The 23,537-nt window shown below is 39.5% G+C and overlaps 1 long non-coding RNA gene and 1 other non-coding gene across 2 annotated transcripts; one reads left to right on the top strand and one right to left on the bottom strand.

Annotated features, from left to right (window-relative positions):
- Positions 1-2,674: 2,674 nt before the first annotated feature.
- On the bottom strand, positions 2,675-9,093 carry LOC123585545. The gene is made up of 3 exons (XR_006706273.1): positions 8,641-9,093; positions 3,488-3,601; positions 2,675-3,345 (listed from the first exon to the last, which is right to left on the bottom strand). It is a non-coding gene; the product is annotated as an uncharacterized LOC123585545 (long non-coding RNA).
- Positions 2,925-3,031, top strand: LOC123587032. Its single transcript, XR_006707103.1, has one exon. It is a non-coding gene; the product is annotated as a U6 spliceosomal RNA (small nuclear RNA).
- Positions 9,094-23,537: the final 14,444 nt, after the last annotated feature.

Genomic DNA, 23,537 nt, shown 5'->3' with positions numbered 1-23,537 from the left:
TTATTTTTGCTTAGAGACCTCAAAATTTCAATGGGGAGTTTGGTTTTGGACATTTTCTAAAGCCCTACTCAGTTCTTAAGAAATGAAAAAGTTAAATCATTTTCAAAGAAGTGGCTTTGCAGGTTGACATGTCAGCTTATGGGCCTACAGCTGAGCTCATGCTGTCCCGGGCATACTTGTCTAAATGACACAGGGAAACCAGTCATTGCCCTGTTGTTTTGCAATATTGAAAAGGCAACCCTCCCACGGGGCGAGTGTAAATCCTGGCACCCATACAAAAATGTTGAGAAACATTTGCAATCTCTTTAGAACCTTATAAAGTGAACAGCTTACCACGAGAAGATACTGCTAGAATGGGTCATCTAAATCAAGCTGAAAGGAGTAACTGAGATTAACTAGTGTGATGGGTAAAGCCCTATTCTGATAGGGTACTGACCTATTCATTCCATGGGATATTCCTATGTGTTCCAAAGAGCAGTATTCTCTGAAACTATTGCCAGTTAACACTCAAAAGAAGTTTTGTTGAGCAATGGATGGATGCCCAGTGCATTCATCACCAGGGCTTTATTGAAAACTTTCCCTTTGCCTGGAAGGCCCATTACCCAACACATTTGTTCTTACATTCAGTCAAGAAACATTATAAGGACCTTCTAGGTGCCAAGTACTGTACTTCAAATATCACAGATATGAGTAGATCAGGGTTCACACGTTCAAGGAATTTGTAATCTAGTAGGGAAGACAGATAAGTGACAAGTTGAAACAGAAGGTGCAAAATACAAACAGTGTTTATTGAGGGGGGAATAGCCCAGCACTGCAAGTCTAGGAGAGGGTCTAACAGTTCAAACAAGCAAACAAATAAACAAACAAATAACAAACAGGAAATCAACTAGAATTCCATTCAGGAGTTACTGATAAAAATGATAAAAGTAATAAACACTACAACTTATTAAGTATCCCTTAAATTCAATGTCTTTTACATACTTCATCTCAAATATCACATTTTATAATACCCATTTTCCAAATTAGGGAACCTTGGCTCAAAAACTTGCTCAAGCCCTTACAACAAATGATTGGAAGGACTGGGGTTAAGATATAGCTGCCACTAAAGTTACTACATACCATGTAAATACAAAATTGGTTCCTAATTCATGTATCAATTCTCTACGACTACCTGCTCCTTTGATATCCCACTATCTCTCTATCTCATTCCCATATAATTCACTCATCACTTCAGGAAACTCTCTCGACACACCATGCCTGCTTTTAATTTTCACTGTCACATTTGCCTTCATATAATATATAATACACTATATTCATCATTTCTAAGATTCCCCTTTATTCGTGTTTTTGTATCTTTAAAGTTATTCATTGAAACATCAATAGCATGGCAAAGTTTGTAATGTCTTTTTCTTTGTTTAGACATAAAAATGACAGTGCATCAAGTTGATGTCATATGCAGTATTGTGCTTATGTTATATTGCTTATTTTCTATCTTTCTCCAGCAGAATATAAGCTCTAAGAGGGCAGGACTTTTTTCGGCCTTGTTCATCTTTGTACTCCCATCTCATGGAATATTGTTGAATAAATTAATGACCAATTAGATAGTGAGTGTCTTTATGTATCAGTAGCTGTGTGAGGCACTGAATATACAGTGGGGAATAAAGTAGACATGGCCTTTACCCTTCTGGAGGATATTCAAGTGAAAGAAACAAACAAAGATATAAATAAATGTGAAGTGGGGAGTTGAGAGAAGTGAAAATGTTAAAGGTGCTTGGAGAGAAAATATGGGGTGCTTTCCAAATTTAGACTGGGAAGCCAGAGAGGCCCTCTCCAAGCTGATGTCAGAAGAGTGAAGGCAATAAATTCAAGAATCCAGACTACTGTGCTACCTGACATATATAATAGCCAATCTTGACCATCAGAGTCCAAAATATTTTTTCCCTCTTGAAACAATGGATGGCACTTACTGTCTCTGTATGCACTTGTAGTTACATTTTCGCAGGTATCCTTTCTGTTCATCTAGATTACAAATGTATCCAGCTTCTGGTAGAATAGAAAGAGCGCTGGATTAAGAGACTGTAGGCCTAAGTGGTAGTTCTGGCTTTGCTCCTACTTTACATACTGGAGAAGTTGTGTAAACTCTCCAGATCTCAGTACCTGTAAAATTAAGAGTTTACATTAGAGGTTACTGAGCTTTAACATTTAAGTTCTTTAATTATTGGTCCGTTTTAACAGAGTTATTGAGGAGCTACTGTGCTAGGCTCCTAACCTATCTGCAGGGCACTGGAGGAATTGAGATGAAAGAAAGAAAAAAGGCACAATACATTCATTTAAGATATTTAGGACCTTGAGGAAGAGACTGGGACACTGATGACTTAAATATAATGCAGCATAGAATTTCCTCTGTTTCTGAACTTTAAACTACTATTATTGCCCTTCCAGGTGTGAGCAAAGTCCCCCTCTTAGTAAAGGAACTTAACTCGCCCGCCACCCACAGTTGGGGCAAATGGTCATATCAACTAGACACTATTGCATTGGATTTGAGGGCTATTAGATGAGAGGTGGCTTTGAGAACCTAAGTTGTTTGTAGGAAAATAAGTGTCTGTATGCCAGGGTAACGGGAATCAAAACTAAAATTTGCTTTGTTCCACTTGGAAGAGGATGGGGAGGGGGGAGTGCCAGGGGGGGCGGTTGTCAAAGAGGCTTTTGAGGGAAGTTTTGGAGGGCATTAATGTCTCAGTTGAGTTTTGAAGGAAGAATAATAAGGAGGTCTATTAGTTGGCTAATTACCTTACATATTAGCCTTCAGTTGCAAAATAGATTACCCAATTAAAGATGGATTTGATAAGAAGTACAATAGTTATTCCACATAATATAAAATACAGAGGCAAGGGTTTAGTTCAATGGCTTAAAATGTCATTGAAGTGCTTGCTTCAGCAGCACAGATATCAAAATTGGAATGATACAGAGAAGATTAGCATGGCTCCTGTACAAGGATGACACACAAATTCATGAAGCCTTCCATATTTAAAAAAAAAAAAATCATTGAAGTCTCAAGATCTTCTACCTTCTGTTCCATCTTCTTCAGAATATTGGGTTTTGTTCTTGAGCTTTTTGCCCTCGTGATTGCAAGATGGCAGCCAAGTCATTTGGCATAGTATTTTAAGCAATTGTACATAAAAAGGCTGAAAGGGACAACTGTTCTCCAAATCCTTTTTATTAAAGAGAAGAACTATGCTCTTCTTGCCTTGCTTCCTCCATTTCTCACCCCTGTCTCAGTAGAGTTCCCTTCGGATCCCAGTGGTCATGGCAGGCTGCATGTTCGTGCTCCAAATGCAAGGAAAGCTGGGGAAAAACAAAACAAACAAACAAACAAACAAAATATATATATATATACCTGTATATAAATATAAGTATATATTTATATAATTTAAATATATTTTATATATATATACACACATATATATAATATATATAATATATATACCTGTCATTTGCGGTCTCCATATGACATGGCAGATTCTGTCCGCTAGGAGGAGGTGTATGTGTGAAGCAGGGAGGTGATAAACGGTGTGGTTGCTGGGTCAGCCTTCAACATCATCTTCAAAACAGGAAAAGAAGGTGTGGGGAGTTATTAATGGATCTCATAGTCAGGTTCTGGCACAATCCTTTGCTTTCTGAATTATAGGCATTCAACTGATATTTGTTGATTGTAGGATCATTGTCATGGGAATGGAAAATCAATGTCAGGTCAGGCAAGTGAGTAGTAAAATAGGTTATTCTTTCCAGTCCAGACTGGATGAAAAAATTTTTAATTTTGTCACTCAAATGGGTAACTGTTGATATTTCTCCTGGGTGGGTAAACTAAAATATTAATTCAACATCAGGAGAGGTGGTGATGGTTTTACAAAACCATGTCTTATTTGGCAACAGTTATATAATCTAAAAGCAAATCAGGGACAAACCTGAGTTAAATGGAAAAAGACCAGATCCTAGGAAGTAAGAGTTTATGGAAAACACCATGTGTGAAGTTCTAATGAAAAAAACAGAGTGTAGATGGCCTCAGGGCTATGGAAAAAATTCAGTACATCCTAATAAAGTACTTAGTGTCTGTTGATTACACATGGAAACTCACAACAAGGAAGAGGGCATGAAATTAGTCTATTTGAAAAAATTGACTATGTAAACAAGCAGCTATTAACATGTTTGAAAAACTTCCTTTGCCTTTCTCACAAGTACAAACAAAGCAGAAAGCCAAAAAGTTGTCTTCTGACTATAGCAACAACAACAAAAAAGAATACCACATAGAGACTGACAGAGACATGAGTCATCGTGTTAAAGGGGGGTGAATTATTTTAAATAATTCATATGAAGTAATGCAGAGAGACTTCAAAATTAGTATGAGCACGTTGTAGCACACTGATCCTTTGAAATGACTCCTTGCATTTCTTTTTAAGTCCGTTAAACCCTTGTGCAGAATAGCGAGAGCTTGCCTGGAGACTGCAAAACATTAGAAATGAATAAAAGGTATGGAGTTATTTCCCACTGCTCTTTCTTGGAGGAGATGGCTCCATTTTTAAATGACTGAGGCTATTTGACTCTAACCACAATATACTTTCAGTGTTTTTTTCATCTGGAGTTTTATTATTTTGCTCCACTCCACCCTATCCTCTCATGAATACAAAGGCATGCCCTAACACGGGAAAAGGGGCCACACAGGACCATTGGCAGTTGCCTCCTCTATAAACGTTTCTAATTTCATAGCGGTATGCTGTATACCATAGTGCGCTGTACCACATTTCTGCTGTAAAGTTTTCTTCCCACCTAGACTGGATTCACAATCGTTTTGGAGTTGTGGTATGCTTTTTGTTAGTCAACTTTTTTTTTAAGTTTATTTATTTATTTTGAGAGAGAGAGAGAGAGAGAGAGAGGGAGAGAGAGAGAGGAGGGACAGAGAGAGAGGGAGAAAGAGAATCCCAACAGCACCGGGGGGCTCGATCCCAGGAACCATGAGATCATGCTGAGCCGAAATCAAGAGACACTTAACCGACTAAGCCACCCAGGTGCCCCTGTTTATCAACTTTCTAACATCACTTAGATTTCCTAGATTCCTCCAGGTCGTTGGAGGTAACGATGTCATTTCTGCACTTCTTTGGGCATCTAACGAACCCTGGTGCAGCGGCTGCTCCTCAGGAGTCTGTGTCGAGTTACATAAGCAGCTTTTACGTACACACAGGTGTCTACTTGCCCTGGCACAGCAAATCAGAATCTCTAGGGCTAGACTTGGCGAACATACCTGGAAATACTTCTTTGAATTATTCTGATGTACAGGTCTGGTTTGAATTATTAGTCTCTTCAAATCAAATTTATCCTCAAAGAAAAAAAAAACGGCAAAAGAAACAAAAGAAAAAAAAACGAAAAGAAATAGAAAGAAAAGCAAAACTTGCATAGCCACTTTCTTGCATCTGACTCCCATGACACCTAGCCAGAGTGGCAGCCCTGGGAATTGGCATGGGATAAGGGCTAAGAGATCAACTCCCTGGATTCAAATTTCTGCTCTGCTGTGTGACCTGCATCAAATTAAGTAGCCACTCTATGCCTTAGTTTACTCATTTTATAATGAATATAACAATAATACTTGCAGTCATTTGGGGGTTAAATTATATATTACATATAAGACTAAAACTGATAAAGTATTTGCTGATAGACTAGCATAAAGTATTTGTTCAAACAGTGCCAGCTATTATTTCAGGCTGCTCAGAGGCTCAGACTTGAAGTTAAATAGTACGTCTGATTTTAAAAAATGAAAAAACATGAATGATTGTAAATAAAGGTGTTTTGTTTGATAGATAGAACATTAAGAACCTGAGATACAAAGCGGGATTTTGTTTGGGGACCATGGTATTACAAATGTTGGGGCCATATTTTAATTAAGTAATTATCTTAGCGTTGAGAATGCCAGAGTCCCTTTTAATGGCATTAATAAAACCCTAAGCTACCATAAAATGACATCTAGAAATTACTGGGTTGGATAATTAAGGATGGTGTTATTTCTTGCAGGCCCAGAGAACTTGGTCATTCATTTATTCACTCACTCAACAACAATTTATTGAGCTGCTAACATCTGCCAGACACTGTTAACAGTAAGCATATAACCCATGCTATGCCTTTCTGAAGCTTTCTTCGGGACCCTGGGAATCAGAATGTGCAGGACAGAGGCTACCCTTCAGGAGAAGGATGTTTGAACTGATGAATTCTTTTTTTTTTTTAATTTTTAAGTTTGTTTATTTATTTTGAGAGGGACAGAGACAGTGCAAGTGGGGTAGGGGCAGAGAGAGAGGGAGAGAGAGAGAATCCTAAGTAGGCTCCGCACTGCCAGCCCAGAGCCCAGTGTGGGGCTCGAACCCACAAACCATGAGTTCAGGCCGAAACCAAGAGTCAGACCCTTAACCAACTGAGCCACCCAGGTACCCCTGAACTGATGAATTCCGACGGTGATTCACCTGATCCCCAGAGCTGTGCTGTTCCCATTCCTTCCAGAGGTATGGTAATTTGCTTTTCTTTTGATTTTTTGAGCCACTCAGGTCCTTATGATAAATTCCTTTATTTACACAAGATGGCAAGAGTGTTTTTATGGCCATTATGCCCACTCTGGTAAATTACCTAAAGAGTCACTTGATAGTGTCCTCTGATCATGTCCAAGTTTTGTGACGGTGCTTTAGACCAATGATTTATTTTTAGTGAGCTCATTTTATTTCACAGAAACTGTCTGTAGGTCACTAGCCAACTGACGTTTTATCCTCAACAAGCTAAGTCCACATCCTAATCTCAGCATTTGGGAAATTTTTTTCTTTGTCTATGTGGAAAGAAAAATGTGAGCCACAGATTGAATTTGCAATCTTCTGATGTCTGAGCTACTAGAATTTGTTATGGAAATAATAGTTCTGTTGTAAATATGAATTTCATAATAATTTCCATGAGTATTATCTACCATCGGCAAATAAGGAAATTTGCTGTTGTTGGTTAGCTTTTAAAAATAGCCATGGACGAGATGATGGCCGGCATGTGACGCCTTAAATAAGCAGCTATCACCCTGCTCAAGGAATAGTAAGTTCTTCCATTAAAGAGAGAGGATAAATCAGAGAGCAGAGGCACCGCCTGCATGGGCACAGATCTATGAGGCTTTCATAGTGATTTCAAGCACAGACTCTGTCCTAGACACACACCCTTGTGACTTCACTGTCACTCCATATAGAACTTGCCAGATAATAGTAACATTCAACAGGTTGGTTAAATGATTGAAGTTGAGTTCAGGCTCCACTGTCTGATTTCCTTGATCAACTCAGTTGATCATGCTAAGCCTCAAGATCCTCAGTGGGATCCTTAGAGTGGGACAAAAATAGTGTCTGTATTCTGGCTGAAAAGTTTAAATGAACTAACTACTCAGATGACAGTCATAGAGACATTATAAATATTGTCATTCTCTTCTCCTTGTAGGTAAGACTGAACTTTCTCATCTCTTTTAGAGTGCGAGTGACTGACTTTAGCCAATGAAATATGAGCATAACTGGCATTTGTTGCTTCTGGGAGAAGTCTTTAAGAGCCATTGTTGGGGCGCCTGGATGGTTCAGTCAGTCAAGCGTCCGACTTCGGCTCAGGTCATGATCTCGTGGCTGGTGACTTCAAGCCCTGCATTGGACTCTGGGCTGACAGCTCAGAACCTGGAGCCTGCTTTAGATTCTGTCTCTCTCTTTCTCTCTCTCTGCCCCTCCCCTGCTCATGCTCTGTCTCTGTCTCTCAAAAATAAGTAAACATTAAAAAAATAAAATAAAAATCTATTAAGAAAAGAGCCATTGTTAGATTCAAAGTCTCATTGTCTGCTTCCAAGTAACATCAGCATTCCAGATGGTAGCCTCCCCATTCACTGGGGTCCTTAAGTGAGGGTAGTATGGTGCTGAGCCCTCAGCTCATCTGAAGTAAGCCTTTGTTGTTTTAAATCATTGATATATTTGGGGACTATTTATATCTACCACACAAGCTAGTCTGGAACCAAATGTAAAGCCCTTAGTAACCTGTCAGTTTGGATGAGAAGCGAGGTCACAGGGGTGATTAGCTTACTCATTTAACAAAAGTTTACTGATTATATCCTTTATGCCACACGTGATGAATTCCATGGTGAGGGCCAGATAGAGTCCTTATATCCATGAGCTTCTCGATTTTGCTGAGCCCACTCACTACCATTCGAAAACTGAGGAAAGCAATCAGAAAATTTCACATCCCTGTGGGAGAGGAAAAGCTATGAAAATGGGCTGGCCAAAACTCTTCATGCATGGACGTAAGGGCAAATAATAGTTATGCCTGACTAAAATCTGATGCGTATAAGGATGTAACCTGGTCGATATTGGTTCTGGGCATGCCTAAAGGTGCTATCCTGCCTAGCCAATAGCACCATTATTGACTGATGCTTCTGCTCTGAGTTCCCTACCACAACGTGTCACTATTGCACTTAGCAAAATGGCCCTCCTTTATAGAACTCATGCCTCATTCATCTGGAGGAACTCACATTCACCAAACCAAAATAAAACCAAATGTTTACCCTCCTGATCTACCACCCATCCACTCTGGGTGTGTTAGACCCACCTGAACTAGATTCTCAGGCTAGATTTCTTTAGAAGTTGAGAAGCAACAAATCAAAGGGCTGTTTACTTCACTTCCTTTCTGGAAACAAATGGCATTTGGTGAAGCATGGTGATGATGGGTTTCCCATGGGTTCCTAAGCTCTGCGGTGCGGGGCTTCATTGCACTGAGGTGGGAAGGCAGAGATCCCTGTTGTACTTTTGCTGCCACATGAGAAGGAGTGTTGGTGGTGTTGGACTTTGAAACTCGAGACAGAACACCCTTTCATATTGAATCCAGCAGGGAGAAGCTTGGGCAGAGATGCCACAGCCCTGGCTGCTACCTAGCAGAGGGCTCTGGGGCTTCCAGGGTTTTTTCTTGGTACCACACAGAGACACAGAGGCAGGTGGTGGCCATGTTCTTCTTCATGCCCAGGAGAACTCTGAAATGAGAGATGCGATTTTTCTGTACTCCTGATGCAGCACTAGGCAGGATTGGTGATGTGGTGGGGGTGGGGGGGGGGACAAACAAAATACATTGGATTGAATTCATATTGCTTTAGTATAAATCCTGACCTTCCTACTTATAAGATGTGTGATCTGGAGCAAATTGTTTGATGTCTCTGAGCCTCAGTTTTCTTACTGTAAAATAGTAATATCAACACCTATTTGATAGCTGGTGTTCAAAGAATTGAGTGAGATAGTATATGTTAAACATTTAGTAATGTTTGAAGCATAGCGGACTCTCAATATATGTTTGTGCCTTTTTCTCTTTCCTTCTTTCTTTTAAATTTATTTATTTATTTTGGGACAAAGACATTACTTCTTGGCCTTTTGGCTAAGATCAAGTGAGAGAGACAAAGACAACATGAGCAAGGGAGGGCAGAGAGAAAGGGAAAGGGGGGGGGAGAATCCCAAGCAGACACTGCACTGTTAGCACAGAGCCCAATGCAGAGCTCGAACTCACAAAACTGCGAGATCATCTCTAAACCATGAGATCATGACCTGAGCTGAAACTGAGAGCCAGGTGCTTAACCCACTGGGCCACACAGGTGCCCCTCCTTTTTCTGGAATTCTAATGCAGGTTTAACTAAGTGCTTTTGTTCTTATGTCTCTGGGAGCTTATCAGAAAGCACTGCGGCTCTCTGCATATGTTCTTTCACATACATATTTTATCATTCTCCCAATAATTTTATAAGTAAGTACTAAAATTATGCTCATTTTATAGGTAAAGAAACTGACAAAGAGATTAAGCAACTTGACCAGTGATCACAAAGATAATACTTGTCACAGGGATGGCTTGCACTCAAGTCATTGGACCTAGAACCCCCTCTCTTCATAGTCCTTACTACTTCTTTGACATTTGCATGATTTGCATGGAGCCTGAAATCTGTAGTGGCCAAAGATCAAGCCAGGTTAGCACTGTCTCTGCCTGCTACTTTTCCTATTTCCACTGCCATTAGAAATATCTTGACCTAAAGTCAACTCTAGACATTAGAAATATCTTGACCTAAAGACAACTCCCTTCACTGGGAAAGGGGGAGTTGTGTACATACTAGGTTGAGTGTAGCCCCTTTATTCTGTAGGACTGGGACACACATTTTAAACTTGGTAGGGCCTCTGACAGGCAAACTAAAGGGGAAAAAAAGATGTGTCTGCTATCTACCCATCCCTCACCTGCAAACCCCAACCCCATCCTGGGGATGCTGATCGGCATGGAGTACACCCCTTCTTGCAGGTTCCCCTCTGGATGGTTGGGTTTCTCTACTGAAAGTCACAGCTTCTCACAAGGTCTAACTCTCTTCTGAGTTCCATTAATCATGCCATCTCCTCATTTTAGGAGGCCTAGGACTGGTAAAAATCTCAGGGTGCTGCACATTAGGGTAAATGATGCTTTACTATACCTCCCTCAATTTAGCCTAATTTCTTGATAGGACCTTGAGTGACACAATAGATAGTTCCAAATAGTATAAGAAAAATATACCTTCTGTAGATAAGGACCGTCAATATCAGTTTCTTTGCCCATCACCAAACCAAAGTCCTCAATTGCACTGTATCCATTTAGGATGGTTTTTCTCTTTTAAGACTATCTTAAGTAGTAATTTTCATTTGGTTTCCCCTATATACAAAAAAGTGTTGGGAGCTGGTGCTGTGGACACAATAATTTTTGATAGAACTTAATTTCAAACAACTGCCCAACTGACCTTCAGAAGTAGTAGAATATAATTGGTTTCATCTGCTTGGGTGCTGTAATAAAATGCCATAGACAGGGTGGCTTAACAGGAATTTATTTCTCCCAGTTCTGGACACTGGGAGTCCAAGCTGGTGCCATCAGGGTTGAGTTCTGCTAAGGGCTCCCTTCCTGGTTTGCAGATGTCACTTTCTTGCTGTGTCCTCTCATGGCAGAAAGAGTAAGCTCTGGGGTCTCTTCCCCTTCTTATAAGGGACACTAATCCTAGAAGCTCCACCTCTATGATCTCATCAAAGACCAGTTAGCTCCCAAAGGCTTTATCTCCTAATACCATGACATTTGGGGTTAAGGCTTCAACATGGGGATTTGGGAGGACCCAAACATTCAGTCCATTGCAATATTGTAGTGAGAACAATGGAGTCAGATCTCCTCGGTTGAACGTTTCAGTAGTAGCACTTGCTAATTGTTTAATCCCAGTTTACTTAACCTCTTTGTACCTCAATTTCATCTATTAAAAAATAGATCTTGCTTAGTGGAGTTATTATAAGAATTAAATGAACTAATATATGCCCATTAGATATTCCTGAAGTTGTTTGTATGTGAGGTGCCTCAGGAATACGGGTGAAAGTAAACAAAAACATTGAAATGCTCTGAGTGATAGAGGACCAGGCAGCATTCCTTTAAAGTGACATGGAAACTGTAGACACCTTGTTAATATGCTAATTATTGTGCAATATTGCTTTGCAAAACAGAGAGCACATTTCACAAATTGTCCTGGAATGATTTCATATGTATGTGTCCTTGCCTCACCTCTTAGTGACTTTTCTTTTTTTTTTTTTAATGTTTACTCATTTTTTGAGAGACAGAAAGAGAGCATGAGCAGGGGAGGGGCAGAGAGGGAGGGAGACACAGAATCCGAAGCAGGCCCCAGGCTCCGAGCTGTCAGCACAGAGCCCAATGCGGGGCTCGAACCCACGAACCATGAGATCGTGACCTGAGCTGAAGTCAGATGCTTAACTGACTGAGCCACCCAGGCACCCCACCTCCTAGTGACTTCTGCCAGAGAAATATAACACGTTCCAGGGAAGCTGTTGGTGCCTTATTCAGTAATGTCAGAGTATCACCCACATGTTAGGATAAAAACTCCTAGAGGGGACTGTATCACTAGCTTTCAGATACTTCTGTCTCACACTGCCGTCTGAAACCAGACTTCCAGCCTCTCTTATCTTAAGATGAGTTCCTACTTTACTGCCTCCCACCCCGACTCCCAGCTCATCCCCTTATTAGCTGAAGAACTGGTCAAATTAAATGAATGAATCTTCCTTGACTTATGATGGGGTTACATCCCCATAAGGCCATAGTAAGTTGAAAATACTGTTAAGTCGAAAATGCTTTTTCTTTCTTTCTTTTTATTTTTTAAAGTAAGTTCTGTGCGCAACATGGGGCTTGAACTCACAAGCCTGAAATCAAGAGGCACATGCCCTAACGACTCAGCCGGTCAGGCACCCCTTGAAAATGCGCTTCATACACCTAACCTGCTGAACACCATAGCTTGCTTAGCCTAGCCAACCTTAAATGTGCTCCTGCTACTTACGTTACATTACAATGCTTACAGTTGGGCAAAATCATCTAACACAAAGCCTATTTTATAATACAGTGTTGAATATCTTATGTTATTGATTAAACACTGTACTGAAGGTGAAAAGCAGAATGGTCGTATGCGTACAGATAGGTTGTCAGTGGAGGGGTTATTTACCCCCATGATGAGGTGGCTGACTGGGGGCTGCACCCTGCTGTCCCTGCCCAGTATCACAAGAGAGGCTCGTACCCTCTGGGGAATGGCCAATGATCCCAATTCAAAATTTAAAGTACAGTTTCTACTGAAACTTAGCAACTCAGATACCACCTGTTTTTTTTGTTTTGTTTTGTTTTGTTTTTTTAAGTTCATTTATTTGTTTTGAGATAGACAGATGGGGATAGGGGGCAGAAAGAAAATCCCGAGCAGGCTACATGCTGTCAGTGCAGAACCCCACACAAGGCTCACACTCCAACTGTGAAATCATCACCTGGGATGAAACCAAGAGTTGGAGGCTTAACTGACAGAGCCACCCAGGCACCCCACACTTCTTTTGTTAATACCATTTGTGTGTCTGTTTCCTAACCCTTCCTCACAAAACGGCACCTGATTGGTGACTTGAAACTTTTAATTTATTACTTTGTGGCCATATTTTCTTGAATGGAAAGAATTATGTCGGGCTTATAACTAAATTTTTGACTTTACGATTCATTTGTTTATCTTCATTTCCCACCCAGCCCACTCATGAACTAGAAGAAACCAGAGACTCTCAGTAATGGAATCTGAGCCCTTCTCTGTAGCTTCTCCTGGTTTTACTCAATCCATGACCCTCAGGGAATTAAGTAAAAAGCTATTTTCATGCTTTACTTTCTTCTTTACTTTCCAGGGTTTTCCTTCTTTACTATTTCCCAAGGAGAATGTGAGAATGAGTTGCATAACTTCTGAATTTGTGTACTCAACCTGGGCCTTCCCTTTGACTCTAGATTTAACATCTACTTGGAAATGTCTAACAAACATCTCAAACTTGGCACATTTAAGCTAAAACTTTTATTTCCAACATGTACCCTCTTCACCGCCCCCCCCCCCAAAGGTCAAATATAAGATAAACTTAACAAAAACAAAACAAAACAAAACAAAAACAAAAAACTTTTCTTCTAGTTTTCCTTAGGTCAGTGAACAGGAACTTGAATGGCTCTGGCTAAAAAGCTTGACATTAGCCTGGACTCCTCTTTTTCTCTTATAGTTCACATTTGAAACATCAGCAAAACTATGAGCTCTGCATTCTGAATCGATCTTCTTCCCTACTACAGTAGCCCTATTCCAGGTTACTGGTGCCTCTCACCTAAATGTCCTCCCAGCTTTTATCTTTATCTCCTTTATTAGTTATCTGTTGATGGATAACAAATCACCACAGTTTGTACTGACTTAAAACAACCTACATTTACTATTTAATAGTTTCCGTGGGTCAGGAGTCTGGACACAGCTCATCAGGTCCTCTGCTTCAGGGAATCCAATAAAACTGCAGTCAAGGTGATCCAGGGCAAAGGTCTCATCTGAAGATATGACTGGGAAAAGATGCACTTTCAAGCTCACGTGATTATAGACAAGGTTCAGTTCCTCAGGGGCTGTTGGACAGAGGGTCTCAATTCTTATGTGGTTGCTAGTCAGAGGCCACCCTCATCCACCCTCCTTTGCCACATGGACTTCTCCAACATGGTTTCTTTCTTCATCAAAGTGTGTAAGTCAAGAAGGCACTAGATAGTCTGCTAGCCAGATGGAAGTTACAATTTCATATAATCTAATCATGGAAGCAATTTTCCCATCATATTTATCATATTCTATTGGTTAATTCAAGTCACAGACCCTGCCCACACTCAAGGGGAAGAGATTATATAAGAGCATGAAGGAGGCAAGAATCATTGGGTGCATCTGAGAAATTGCCTACCACATATTTTTAGTTTATTTTTCATGCAATGGTCAGAGAGACCCTTTAAAGCACAAATCAGGTTGTGTCATATCTCTCTTCTGAACCTTCCAGGTATTTCCTATTTAACTCATAATACACTCCAAATTCTTCATCATGACCTTGTTCCATCCATATCTCATCTTAAACCACTCCCCCTGTATTCTCTTGTCCAGATGTACTAACTTCCTTCTAGTTTCTCAAACCCACACAACACTGTCCCATTTGGGGGGACACTACCACACTGTCCCATTTGGGGGGACTTTACACTGTAAATTATTCTGCCTGGAGCCCTCCTGCCCACATACACATATGGCCTGCCCTTCACTTAAATCAGTCTTTTCCTTCAATGTCATGTTTTTAGAGAGGCCTTTCTAGACCATGCTATTTAAAACAATAATTCCTTCATTGCTGTCTCCCTCCTTACCTTTCTTTATTTTTATTCCCAATGTTGTTTTTTAACCACATAAAATATTACATCCCATTTAATTGTCTCTTTTCATCATTTAAATTAAAGCTCCATGGAATAAATATTGTCTATTTTGTCCATGCAATATACATAAAATGACCTATTTGGTGAAATAAAGGGGATGTTAGTTGGAAAAATGTGAGCACTACAGAAGGAGAAAAAAGAAAGCACAAATTTCTTCTAATAATTATCCTGTAATCATCCAAAAGAGGAGACCGAGATACTATGTTCCAATCACTAGAGAGAGGTGTATCTTCCTTTAATTAAGATGCGAATTCCTTCAAGGGCATTCAGTTCCCTTTACTGCTATCTCATCAAACAGCTTTCTATCACTAATTCAGTTTTGTAATTGCCTTGTTCTGAGGAAAGACTGTGAATAGAGAGCTAGTTGTTCATTCTTACTGTCCTCAGTATCTCCCTTAATAATTAGTAAAGCGACATTCCTGTTTATGAGGTAGTATCAGAGCTAAAATTTAAGTAAACTCACAGAATCAAGTTTATGAACTCAAAAGCCAAGGACTCAACTCTTCACTGTAATCTTCCTCCAGTGGGAGGCAGACATGATCAAACACATCCGGAAAAGTCATCCAATTTTAACTACTGCTATCATCCAGTATTCCAGAGAGACGTGTACATTTTGGGAATGGTTAGATTTAAGTTCATATTTGTTTAGAAGCAGCAATTGCAGATCTTCAGAATTAACCTAAATGAGCTGAAGGTTTATGGTTTGTTACTGGGAGAAAAGGGAGACATTTCTGAGGCACTGACCACAAAGTTTACTTCTAATGGGCAGATTTTCATTTAGTGAACTGCAGCAAAACAAAACAAAAGTGCTGCAGACATTTTTCTCTCAGTAGCTACCTAATAAAGCCTAAACTGGCCAACTTCCATGCCCTTCAGGGTTCCAGAAATACAAACAGGAAGTTAACATTTCCATAGCAATAACAATTCTGTAATAAAAGCTGAGGAGAAACAATAAAACAGAAGGTCAGGATAAAAGCAATTTACATTTATTAACATCCTAACACTATATCAAAATAGATTTTACATATTAAAATGGAGTCAGAGTATAATTAGAAAAGCATTTGTAATCAAATGACATTTTTTTTCATTTGTAGGCATGACTGCTCTGGTCCTGTAGCAAGGTGCAGATTTATATAGCATTTCTAGATTCCCCCAACTTGTAAATTCTGCTGTGTTATCTCATGGATTATTTTGCCTGCCCAAGCAAGTTTCTCTATGTCAAATAAAAGCTTTATGATTCGTTGTGTTGTGTTGTTTGTTTGTATTTACTCCATTACCATGAGACACTATATACTCAAATTAGTATAATGAAGGTAGTGACTTGAAGCAAATCAAATGCATTCTTTCAGATACACATGGAAGCCAACAGGATGACAGATTGTCCTTTGGGCATGGACATAGCTGGTAACTGGTAGTTTCCCCAATTTCCCAGTGCTTGGATCTTTCTTTCCCAATGATTAAACATTCTTTTCCTCTAACTATGGAAGATGGAAGTGATTTCCTAAGAGAATGAGAAGGTACTTCAACGTTGTATAGAAGGATGAACTGAATGCCAATGTGAGAGAAAAAAGGACCTTCCAATCCCCGGGTTAAGATGAGTGACCAGGAGATGATGATCCAGGACAGAACAAAGAGAAGACAGTGTTCAGTCTGTAAATCTGGAATTTATTATTGTAACCTTGAACTGAGCAAGCTTCCATGGCCTTCTGTCCTTGTAGGGTGATGAACTTGTAAGGCAGATAACATAGCTAACAATTGGAGCACTGATTCAAAACATAGGAATCCCTCTCATGGTGACAGAATCTTTTTATCAGTTGTCTTTTGTTGTCAAAGTCCTGTAATTTTAGTGTACTGAGCATTTATAGAAAATTGTGTAAGAAATTGTGTAAATGGAATGCTGCCCTCTTATGGTTCCACAAATCCTTTTAGGATCAAATATAAAATCCCAGTCTTTAATTAGGGCAATTAGTAGAGGGATTTAAGAGCTGGAGGGACCTAGAAGTTTAACATGTATTTTGATTTTACAACTTACAAAAGAAGTTGCATGAAGGCCACTCATTTCAAGTTCATATATCTAGTCCAGCACAGAGCCAAGGATGGAACATGGTCCATTATTTTCCCATTCTAATGCATATTTTAATGCAATTTTAATTTCTGGCTTCATAATTCAGGTATTTCAAGGGAAATCACAAAACATCAATGTTATCAAAGGAAGTTGTAACGCGATTATATTAAGTCAATACGATGTCAAAACTTTTCACGTTAGAGGACTTTTGCATTTTATCAACTCAGAAAATTTGAAAAGTTCTCAAATATCCAACTCAAAAGTTACCAGTTTTCAGAATATTTTACTTATGTTCTCCTGAGACAGTTCTTCTTCTTATTTATCATCTGAGGAGCCACAGAACTAGTTGAATACTTATCCAACACATGGTAGTCAATCAAACATTACATAAAAAGGATTCTTTTTCCTGAAACCTTCTATCTCTTCCAAGATAACCATTTGCATTTTTATTTGTTCCCAGGCTATTGTTTTTATTTGAATCAGCTCTATTGAAGCATATTGACACACAAGATGCATACTCTTTAGTGTACAGTTGAATAAATTTTGATAAATATCCACACTTACATAATCACCATCAAGATCAAGATATAGAATAAATACATTACCCAAGGAAGTTTCCTGGTGCCTGATCTCCGTCAATCTCTCTACCCTGGCCCAGGCAGCCATTTATCTGTTTTCTGTAACTGGGGATTCATTTTGCTTCAATATAAGAAATTACAAAATAAGCACTCTTTCTTGCCTGGCTTTTTTCATTCAGCATAATTATTTTGAGATTCATCAATGTTATTCTGTATATGTATCAGTAGCTTGCTCCTGTTTATTTCTATGTAGTATTCCATAGTATGGATGTACCACAATATTTATCTTCTCACTAGCTGTTAGACATGTGGGTTGTTTCTAGTTTTTTTATTATTATGAAAAACATTCCTGTGGAAATTTACGTAGAAGTCATTGTGTGATCATATGTTTTCAACTCTCTTTGGTAAACGCCTAGAAATGCAATTGCTGAGACATATAATAAGCGTCTATTTAACTTTATAAGACACAGCTAGACTGTCTTCCAAAGCAGCTGTATGATTTTACATTTTCCCCAAAATGTAGAGAGTTCTATTGCTTCAAATTCTTGGCACCACTTGGTGTCATCAGTATTTTTTATTTTAGCTATTCTAATGGTTGGTAGCGACATTTTATTTAAGCGGTGTTTTTATTTGCATTATCTGCTGACTAATGATGTTGAGCCTCTTTCCACAAGCCTTCTAACCTTTCAAATATCTTTTTTATTTTTATGATGTATCTGCTCAAATCTTCTGCTCATTTAAAACATTTTGGATTTGGAACTCACAATTGACTTAGAAGCGTTCTTTATGTCTTCTAGATGATAATCCTTTGTCAGCTTTTGGCTTGTCTTTTGACTTCAATGATGGTTTTGTAGAATGTTGAATGGAATGTTTATGTCTCTTCTCAAATTCATACATTGAAATCATAATGCCCAAGAGGTTATGCGGTTGTACCTTTGGGAGTAGGTTAGGTCAAGAGAGCAGAGCTTTTTATAAGAAATTAGTCTCTTAAAAAAGAGGCCTAAGAAAGCTCTCTTGCTCCTTCCACCACGTAAAGACACAGTCAAAAGATGCTACCTATGAGAAAGAGGGTCCCCAATTGACACCTTATCTGCCAGTGCCATCATATTGAACCCCCAACCTCCAGGACTGTGAAAAATAAATGTTTGCTGTTTATAAATCACCCAATTCGTGGTATTTTTGTTACAGTAGCCAGAATGTAGTAAGACACCATGCTATTGTTTTAAGAATTGTGCCCTTCTCTCACAGATCATTATCCTATTTAAAGATACCACTTGGTGGGGTGCCTGGGTGGTTCAGTTGGTTAAGCATCCAAATCTAAATCTCCTCTCTGGTCATGATCTCACAGTTTGTGAGATTGAGCTGCACGTTGGGCTCCGCACTGACAGCCCGCTTGGGATTCTCTTTCTCTCTCTCTCTGCCCTCCCCCTCTGTCTGCATCCCTCAAAATCAATAAATAAACTTAAAAAAATATATCATGTGGTTATTGAACCTTTCAAAATATGGCTCTCATAAATAACCACAATCCTACTAGTTATTTCTTTTCTTTTTAAGTGTCATAAATATATTACTTCGTTACAGAAATATGTACATAAAACTCAAGAATAGGCACCGACTGCTCAGGTCATGATCTCACAGCTCATGAGTTCAAGCCCCACGTCAGGCTGTGTGCAACTGGCTCAGAGCCTGTAGTCTGCTTCCGATTCTGTGTCTCCCTCTCTCTTTCTCTGCCCCTCCCCCACTCATGCTCTGTCTCTCTCCTTCAAAAATAAATGAGCATTTCAAAAAATTAGAAAAAAAATTAGTAGACCATAAATGCACGGATTTATTTCTGGGCTTTTGATTGTATTCCACTGATCTATGTGTCTATTTTTATGCCGGTGTGACACTGCTTTAGTTACTATAGCTTTGTGATAGAACTTGGAGTCAGAGAATGTGAGATCTCCCGCTTTGTTCTTTTTAAGACTGCTTGAGATGGGTGCCTGGGTGGCTCAGTCGGTTAAATGTCAAACTTCAGCTCAGATCATGATCAGGTCATGATCTCACGGTTGGTGAGTTTGAGCCTCCTTCGAATCCTCTGTCTCCCACTCTTTCTGACCCTCCCCTGCTCATGCTCTCTCTCTCTCATTCTCAAAAATAAATAAATATTTAAAAAATTGTTTTAGCTATTTGGGGTCTTTTATAGCTCCATACAAATTTTAGGACTGTTTGTTTTATTTCTGTGAAAAATGTCATTGGAATTTTAATAAGGATTGTATTGAAGAAAGGAAGATGGTCTGAATTTCTCCTTCTTCACTGTAAATTGAAGTGCAAAATTAACATTGATGAATATGTAAAAGTACAAATTATTTCTCTCCGCAAAACCTTTATTTTTAATGTTTATTTATTTTTGAGAGAGAGAGAGCGTGAGAAGGGGAGGGGCAGAAGGAGAGGGAGACACAAAATCCAAGGCAGGCTCCAGGCTCTGAGCTGTCAGCACAGAGCCCAACACAGGGCTCGAACTCATGAACCACAAGATCATGACCTGAGCCAAAGTCAGAGGCTTAACCAACTGAGCCACCCAGGCGCCCCTCTCCACAAAACCTTTAAATGTCATGTTAGGAGATAGAGCTTCAAAGAGAAATAATTTGTGCCTGGAACGCAATTTTTCATTTAAACACAATCTTCATTTTGAAGAGACAACAAGTGGCTGCAATATGACCGTGCTGGCCTTATGCCCACTCATGTACCACAAATGCCACATGAAACCATGAAAGGAGCCACATCAAGGCAGATTAGACCACTGAGAACTTCAAGGAAATCATGTCAGCCACACATGATTTATCGGTGGACCTTTGTCAGAAAAAGCCAGCTGAGTGGCCCAGAGCTAATGGGAAAAGTCATCAAGTTAGAACTCATCCTTTGAAATGACATGAGGAAGCAAAAATGTAAAGAGTCTGGAAATGTCATCAATTTCATGTACTTGGGCCTTTCTTTTAGGGAATTAAAAAAAGAAAAGCATAATGTTTAGCGTACCTTAAGGGCATTAGTATTCTCTCAAGTTGGACAACCTTTTATTTTCTCCTTTCAGCCCAAGGGAAAGAAAACTTTTTCATCAGTATGTTTTTATTTTTTACACATTGATAACATAATAAATATTCCTTTTTTGGCATTTGAATATTTCTGGAACTTCACATACCTCGTTTATGATCTGTAAGTCAGTGTTGTGTGGTTTGAGGAGTGACCGGGCTGTGCAGCCACACTGCCTGGAATGGTATCCTGGCTACAACACTGAATTGGCCGGGTGCCATTTGTCACCTATTTACTTTCCTGTGCCTTGGTTACCTCAACCTGAGAAGAGTTAACTAGTACACATCTCACCAAGTCATTGTGAGGATGGAATGACATCATCAATGAGTAATCAAATTTCTCACAACCCTCCTTAGTCCAAATTAACACCAATAAGGAATAACCTTTAAAGCCTCATGTCAACCCCATGAAGTAGATCCTCATTCTATGGATAAGGATCTTGAGAGGGAAAGTAACTGGCCCACGAGTTTACAGATGATGGATAGAAAATTGTGAAGACAGGATGCCAATCCAGCGGAGTCTGGCTACAAAATGCCCACACAAAGCACTCATTGAAATAGAGTATTTTGTAACCTGTTCCTTTCACAGTCTTTTGAATTTACATTTGCGTATAAACTCTAGAAAGGCAGGAGCAACTATGCCTTCCACTTGGTACAGGTTTTTTGGTGTGACCCAGTTTAGTGTCCTGGAAATACAAGGCAACAATTGCTGAAAGAGAGGAAATCGACATTTATAAAGCACTTACGAAATATCTGCCAAGAACTATGGCCGGCTACTGAGATAAATTACATTTATACTTAATCTTTACCATACTCTCAAGGGGCAGGTGTTAATATCCCTGTTTTACAGATGTTTTACAGATGTTGCCTAGAGGATGATTGTTTTCTTTCCTCAGACTATGTTTCCTCCTTATGGAACGAACACAGTAATTGAGAGCAGGATTTTAAAGACAAATCAAACTTGGTAAGAAATTTGGATCTGCAAAGTGAGGGTTGCCAGAGTTTGGAAAGGGGAGGGGAGAGGGATGGGCAAAATGGGTGAAAAAGACTGAGAGATACAGGCTTCCAACTGTGGAATAAATAAGCCATGGGAGGGGCGCCTAGGTGGCTCAGTCCATTAGGCGTCTGACATCGGTTCAGGTCATGATCTCACGGTTTGTGAGTCTGAGCCCTGTGTTGAGCGACCACTCAGAGGCCGGAGGCTGCTTTGGATTCTGTGTCTCCCTCTCTCTCTGCCCCTGCCCCCCTCACACTCTGTCTCTGTCTCTCTCAAAAATAAATAAACATTAAAAAAAAAGATTGCTAATAAGTCACGGGAATAAAAGGCACAGCACAGGAAATACAGTCAATAATATGATGATAGCGTTGTATGGTGACAGGTGATAGCTACGCTTGTGGTGATCACAGCAGAGCCTATAGACTTGTGGGATCACTAAGTTGTACCCCTGAAACTAATGTAACGTTGTGTGTCAGCGGGGCTCAAACTTGGTTCTGCTACTTACTGAAGTGCATGATTTTGAGTCATTAAACTTCTTTGAGTTTCATCTGTAAAATGCAAAGAGTAAATACAGCCTCTGTCGGTTGATAATTATATTAAGTGAGGCAATATATTTAAAGCCTTCTACTAGAATCACAGTAAGCAGTCAGTAAATGTTAGTTATTATTATTGTTGTTACTTTATTATCACTATTAATATGAGTTTCAATACAGTCAGCGGAAGTGAAAGGACCTTTGTTAAACTTAAGCCTGTCAGGGTCTGCTTTAATGTGAGAAATATTGTCTCTAAAATGGAAAGGTTTTGGGGGGTCACTTATACAGGTAATCAGTTTCTACAATTCCATTGGATAGCACCTGTCCAAAATACTCATTATTTCAGTAAAAGAGTTGGTAGAACTGTTTTAAATAAAACAGTAAAAATATTAATTCCTAACAGGAGTGTTGCCTCTAAGTTTATCTGCATGTGATGTGCAGATAGAAATCTGTATGCAAGGAATGTTTCTTCTCAGACTAAAAGATCTGTCCTCAAAAGGGACTGGGAAGCTAAACCTATTGAGATTTTATCATCATCTGGTGATTACACTTCAGAAGTTCAAAATCCCTAGGGGAGGAAAACTTCACATATAACATTTTAATCTCATTCTGCTTTAGAAACTATGATCAACTACCTTTTATCCAGAACGATCAGTGCATTGAAAGTGCTAGTTATAACCAAATAATATTTGTCAAATGTCCTAAATTAAATTCTAGAATATACATATCAAATATTATACTGTAAAGAGAATACATAATGTTAGGATTTCAGTGAGTAAACTGTTGTCTTTGACTGTTCTGAAACCACTTTAGATTCATCATTATGAACCTTAATTATCATGACATAAATTTCGGCGTAAAGTAAAGACGACTTTTGCACAGAGAGAGCAGTTCCAATTTGGACCGGGCCATGCTGGAATTTTATGGATTCCCTCTGCAGGGAAAAGAAAGGCTGCAGGATTGCTTGCCTGGAAGGTTGCAAAACAGATGTTAGCATAGGATGAGTTGTCCCAGAACTGATGTTTCCCCAAGTGATTATACGTGTTTCCAAGGGCTGCCATGTCATAGACCACATACTGGGTGGCTCAAGACAACAGAAATTTATTTCCTCCAGTCCCAGGTCAAGGTTAGGGTTAACTTCTCCTGAGGCCTCTCATTGGCTTGTAGACGGCCATCTTCTCCCTGTGTCATCAATTACCCAGTCTTCCCTCCATGCATGTCTGTGTCCAATCTCCCCTTGTCATAAAGACACCAGTCACAATGGACTAGGACCCACCCTAATATCTAATTTGCACCGAAAATAACTTCTTTAAATACTCTATCTCCAAATACAGTCACCTTCTGAGGTACTGGGGTTAGGACTTCAGCACACGTCCTGGGGAGGATGGGGCACAATTCAGTCCATAACACCGGTTTTACAGGAGAAGCACTTGGGGTCCTGGTTAGAGATTCAGAATC

Source organism: Leopardus geoffroyi, chromosome C3 (genome assembly GCF_018350155.1).
Source record: "Leopardus geoffroyi isolate Oge1 chromosome C3, O.geoffroyi_Oge1_pat1.0, whole genome shotgun sequence".
NCBI lineage: Eukaryota > Metazoa > Chordata > Mammalia > Carnivora > Felidae > Leopardus > Leopardus geoffroyi.
The sequence above is the reverse complement of the archived record's forward strand: the minus strand, read 5'-3'. Positions and strand labels throughout refer to the sequence as shown.